General features: G+C 57.2%; 1 protein-coding gene across 1 annotated transcript in view; it reads right to left on the bottom strand.

Moving 5' to 3' along the window:
* LOC103914143 (opioid-binding protein/cell adhesion molecule homolog) overlaps window positions 1–5,368 on the bottom strand; it is a 43,166-nt gene that overhangs the window by 15,996 nt on the left and 21,802 nt on the right. The gene's annotated exons all lie outside the window — the stretch shown is intronic.

Here is a 5,368-nt window from a genome sequence, read left to right as displayed (position 1 = left end):
TGTGTGTCCCTTGTTCTCCTGCCTCTGTCTCCCTCCCTCTTTGTCGCCCTCTGTCTGTGCGCGCCCCCCCCTCTGCCTTTGTCTCTCTCTGTTGGTGGCTGGTTTATGTGCTCTCTGTGTGTGTCTGTCTAGGCAGCCAGCTCGCACGCACTCTCTGCGCCTTTCCCTCTTTGTCCCGGTACCTCCCCTTGTCTCCCTCTCTCTGCATCTCCCTCTCCCTCTGTCTCTGTTCACCTCCCTCTTTTTTCCTATGCCGATGTGCCTCATTGTCCATCTCCCCCTGCCTCCCCGTGTCTCTGTCCCTCTCTCTGTGACTCACTTTCTGTCTCCCCATCTCCTGCTCTTTATCTCTCTGCATCTCTCCCTCTGTCTCTCTCTGGTGTTTGTCCGCACGCGTTCGCCTCGCGGCACGTCTTCCTCTGGATCTCCGTGTCCCCTCTCTCTCTCAGAGTCCTAACCTCTGTCCCTGTCTGCCCCTTTTCTCTGCATCTGTTTCTCTCCCTCTGCTGGTCTGCCTTCCTGTCTGTCCGTTTGCCTGCACACCTACCTTTCTGTCGGTCCTTTCTGTTGCCATGCTCCTGCCTTGTTCACCAGTCTCCCTGCCCACCCCCGCGCCTCCTTCTGGGTCCCTCTCCCTCTCCCCAGCTCCCTCTCCTCCCCCTTGTCTTGTGTGCAGTCTCTCTCTCAATTCCTACTCCCGCTTTGGGTCTCCCTCTTGATGTTTGTGTGCGTCTCCCTGGCTTTCTTCCTCTGTCTCCCTCCCTCCATTTCCCGTTCTGCCTGTCCATTGCCTGGGGTCTTTCCTCCTGTCTGTGTCACAGTGCGCCTGCCCTTCCTTCTGTAACCATCCATCTGCCTTGCTGTCGGTCCTTTTTCGCTGCGTGGTTCTGCCTGTCTCCCGGCTTCCCTTTCTGTCCGGTCGCCTGCCCTCCGACTCTCTCTTGTCTGGTATTTCCCTCTCTCCCTGTGCTCCTTTTTCTCTGTATGCCTCCCTGACAGTTTCTGTCTCCCCCCTTTTCTGTGTCTGTCCTCTGTCTTTCTAACCCCCCCACCCCTCCTGGTTCTGTGTTGTTTTGTCCTTCTGTGTTCCTCTTTCTTTGCCCCCCGGTAGCTCAGCCCCAAGCTCTCTGTCTGACCTCTCTTCCTGAATCCCCTCTCTCTCTTTTCGTCTTTCTGTGATGGCTCCCTCTCACATCATCTCTCTCTTGGCTTATGTGTCTCTCCCTTTGCCCTGTCCCTCTCGGTCCCCCTCTCTCCCTTTGTCTGAGATGGCTCCCTCTGTTTCTTGGATGCTGCCATGTCCGTTTCTGCCCATTTGTGTGTCTCTGTCTCTCCCTGAATGTCTCTGACAGTCTTTCTCTGTCTGTCCCTGAGTCCTTCCTGCCATCTCCCTGGTTTCAGCCTCCCGGCGTCTCCGTCTCTTTGGCGTTGCCTTCTCCCCCACTCCCTGTCTCCCTCCCCTTTGCTGCCTCAGTTGCACTGGCCATTCCTCCCTCCCCTTCTGTCTCTCTCTGAGTGTCTCCTGGGGTTTTTGACCTGTGTCTAACTCTTCCCGGGTGTCTCCATGGCTCGGCGTGTTCCCCTTTAGTGCCGTCTCCTTCTTTTGGTTTCTCTCTGGAGCCCCATCTCTCTGTTTCTGGCTGCTTTGGGTTCTCAGTCCGGGCCTCCCGCCCTATGCGTGACTCCCTCTTTCTTGGCATTTCCCTGCCCATTTCTATCGATGTCCTGTGTCTGTGTCCCGCACCCACCTGGCTCCTTTGTTTGTCCTTGTGGCTGTCTGTGCGTCCCCCTCTGTCTGCTCCCCCCACCCCGGGTATGTCTCCTTCCTTTCATTTCCTCTCTACTTAATTTGCTTTTATTTCCTTTGTTCTGTGTCCCTCTCTCCCTCTGTCTTCTATTCCATCTCTCTGTCTGCCTCCCTGTCTGTCTGTGGATCCTGGTCTCTCCCCTTTCTGTCCTGCATCCCCTCTGCCCCCGTGTCCCTGCTCCTTCTTCTGTGCCGCCATCTGACCCTTGGCATCCCCGCATCTCCCTCTGCACCTCGGTCTCCCCGTTCCTCTGTCTCTAGGCACGGCCCTCTGCCTGTCTCCTTGCCCCTGTGGTTTTTGTGTCCCTGTGTCTCCCTCCTTTTTTTGGTCTCCATTTGTCTCTCCTGCCCCTGTGTGTGTGTCTCCCCCGTTGCTTTGCTTGCCCCCTGCCACTTGCTGTGTCTCTCTGGGTCACCTTCTCCCCTCCTCCATCTCTTGCCATCTCTCTCTGCCCATCTCCCTCTGAGACCCTCTTTGCGGTACTCTTTCCAGCCGGCCGCCTGTCGGTCTCCCCACATCTCCTCCTTTTGACATCCAGCTCTCTGGTTGGGCGTCTGTGTTTTCTGTCCATCCACGGCTCTGTGTCTCTGCCCCGGGGGTCTCTCCCTCTCTGTCAGTCTGTCTCATTTTCTTCCTACGTCTCCCTCTCCGTGTCTCTCTTTCTGTGTCTGTCTCTCCCATCCTCCCTCCTGTCCTTGGTTTTCTCTGCCCGTCGCTCCCTGTCTCCTCACCCCTCCCTGCGTCCCTGGCTCCCCGTCTGCCTCCCCTGGTGCCTCCCTCTCTCTCTGGGTGCCCTTCCGCCAGGTCTCTCAGTCCTCATTCTCCCTATGCCTCCCCACCTCCTTACGCTTCTCTGTCTCCCCCCTTCCTGTTTCTTCTCCCTCTGCCTCTCTCTTCCCCTCCACTCCGTTCCCCTGTTGTCTTGTTTTCCTCTCTGTCCCTCTCCCTTGTTCTGCCCCCCTGTTCTGTCTCTGCCCCCCTCTCTAGGTCTCTGTGTCTCCCTCTGTCTGTCTCACTTGCCTGGGTCTCTCTGTGCCTTCCCCGTCTGTCTGTCTCCCTTGTGTTTGTCTCCTTCTCCACTTCATTGTCTGTCTCTGTCCCTCCATCCCTGTCTCTCCGCGTCTCTGTCCCTCTCCCTCTGACTGTCTTTCTGTCCTCATGGCTTCTGCTGTCTATGGGTTTTTTTTCCCCTCTCTCTCCTGTCATCTCTCCCTTAGTCTTGTGCTGCATCCTTCTTATTATTTAACTGCCTTTCCCTCTGCCAGCGCATCTCCCCTGGATGCTCTGTCTCCCCATGCCTCCGTCCCCATCTCTCTGAGTCCTTGTCGATGTCCCTGCATCATGCCATCCGTGCCCTTGTGTCTGCATCTCTCTCTGTCTCCCTTTGTCTGGTGGTCTCTCTCTGCATCCCGATCGTCGTGCCCATCTCTGCCCCTGCCTCTCTCTTGCTCTGTCTGTGTCTCCTCCCGTTCCTGTCTCCCGCCTCCCCCCTGCCCCTTCTCACTCTCGGTCCCCCATCTCCCCTTGTGCAGCCTCTGGCCATATCAGTCTTTGCAGCTCTCCATCTGTCCCTCTGTGAGCGTCTCTTGCTCTGTTGGTCTCTGTTGGGATCGTCCACAAGTCCCCATGTTGCCCCGTCTTTCTGTCTCCCCGGGTCTCTGTCCCCATCTCTTGGAGTCTTTCTCTGTTTTCCTTGCATCATGCCGTCCACCCCCTTTTCTCAGTGTCTCCTGTGCCCCCCCCGCCTTTAAGTCTCACTCAGTCTCTTCGTCTATGGGCACATGTCCCTCCTGGTTCTGTGTCCGCCCCCCTTCCCATGGCGCTCTGTTTCTCCGGCCCCTGGTCACCCATCTCGCCGTACCGCCATCCTTCTGCCTGTGTCTTTCTTCCTCTCCACCCCCCTCTGGCACAGTCTCTCTCTCCTTTCCCTCTGCCTCTCTGGGGTTCCAACTGTGGGTCTCCCTCTTTTCTGTGTCCGCCTCCCTCTCTCTCTTTCTGCCCATTTCCCTGTATGCCTGTTTTCCTGTCTCTCCTGTGATGCCTGTCTACTGGTCATCCGTTGACTGTCTCTGGCCATCTATGGCTCTGCCTGGGCCTGTGCGTCTCCTTCTCTCCCTTTCTGTCTGTCTTCCCTTCCAGCACTCCAATGGTCCCCCTTACCCCCCCTGTCTCTCTTCCTATCCCTCTCTCCCTGTCTGTCTCTTTCTCTCCCCTTTTGGTTTGTCCCCTCTTTCTTTCCAACCTCCCCATTTCCCAGTCTGTGCGTCCTCCCCTCTGCCCCGAAGTCTCCGTTTTGCGTCCACATGCATCTTCCTTGCTAGCTGGCTCCCCCTCTCTTACCCCCCTGCTCCCGGGCTGGTGTATTTTTCTAGGCCTCCTGCTGTCCCTGTCTCTGGCCCATCTCTGACTGTGTCTGCTGCCTTTTGTGTAGCTCTGCTCCTCTCTGTCTCTGTTGCTCATCTCCCTTCTGCGTGTCCTTCTTTTTTACGGCCCCCGGGTCCTCCTTGGTGTCCTTCCTGGTGTTTCTCTGTGGCGCTGTCTTTCATTGTAGTTGCTGTGGTCTCGGTATCTAAATCTCTCCCTGTCCTGGTCCTTCTGCCCCCATCTCGCCCTCTCTCCATCTCGACGTCTCCCTCTCTTTGTGTCTGTGCATCTCTCCCTTCATCTCTCCCTCTCTTGGTGCCTCTCTGCCTATCTCCTCTGTCTCTCTCGCTTTCTCTGCTCCTCCCTCTCTGAGGCTCTCTGACCCTCTCCCTCCCCGTGTCTTTCTCACTGGCTCTCTCTGTGGTGTGGTTGCCCTTTGTCCCTCTTCCTCCACCTCTCTCCGTGTCTTGCTGTCTCGGTGCATTTCTCCCCCACTCTGTCTCTTGTGGTCTCTCTCCCCTCCTCTGTGTCCCTCTCTCTTTTTGTCCCTCTGCCTCTGGGTTTTGCTCCTTCCCTGGTGGTCGCTGTCGCTCTCACCCATTCCTCTCCCCATCTCTGTAGCTCCCTCTCCCTCTCTGTGGTCTCTGCCCTCCCCATCTCCGCTCCTCTCTGAGTGTGCCCCTGTGCGTCCTTCTCTCTCACTCCCTCCCCAGTTCTCTCTGTGCATGTCTCATTCTGCCTCTCTCTCTCCCTGTCTGCCTCCCTGCATCTCTCCCACTGTTGCTCCCTCCGCCTCTCCCTCCCCCAGCCCTGTTCCTCTCTGTTGTGCTCTCTGGCCCTCCTCTGTGCTTTTGTCTCTCTCTCCCCCCCCCCAAATCTCTGTGTGTGTCTGTCTCTCTCTGCGTGTCTCTCTTTGTATCTTCCCCTTCCTCCCTCCTCCCCGTCCTCTCTCTTTGCGCGTAGTTCTCTTAGGCTATGGGAGGGAGGCACAGAACCACTCTCCCCATCTCCGCACATCTCAGTCCCTCGCTGCGTGTCTCTCGCTCCCTTGCAGTGTCCCTCTCCCCCTCCCATGTGCATGTGTCTCTTCCCCCTTTCTGTGCCCTGCACACTCTCTCTGCTTTGTGCCTTGCTCCTCCTGGTGTCTCTCCCTTCCTTGTCTCCCCTCTCTGTGCCTCTCTTCCCTGCTGTGTGTC

Source organism: Pygoscelis adeliae, unplaced genomic scaffold, assembly GCF_000699105.1.
Source record: "Pygoscelis adeliae isolate BGI_AS28 unplaced genomic scaffold, ASM69910v1 Scaffold253, whole genome shotgun sequence".
Taxonomy (NCBI): Eukaryota; Metazoa; Chordata; class Aves; order Sphenisciformes; family Spheniscidae; genus Pygoscelis; species Pygoscelis adeliae.
Note: the sequence above shows the minus strand (reverse complement) of the source record. Positions and strands in the feature narration are given on the sequence as shown.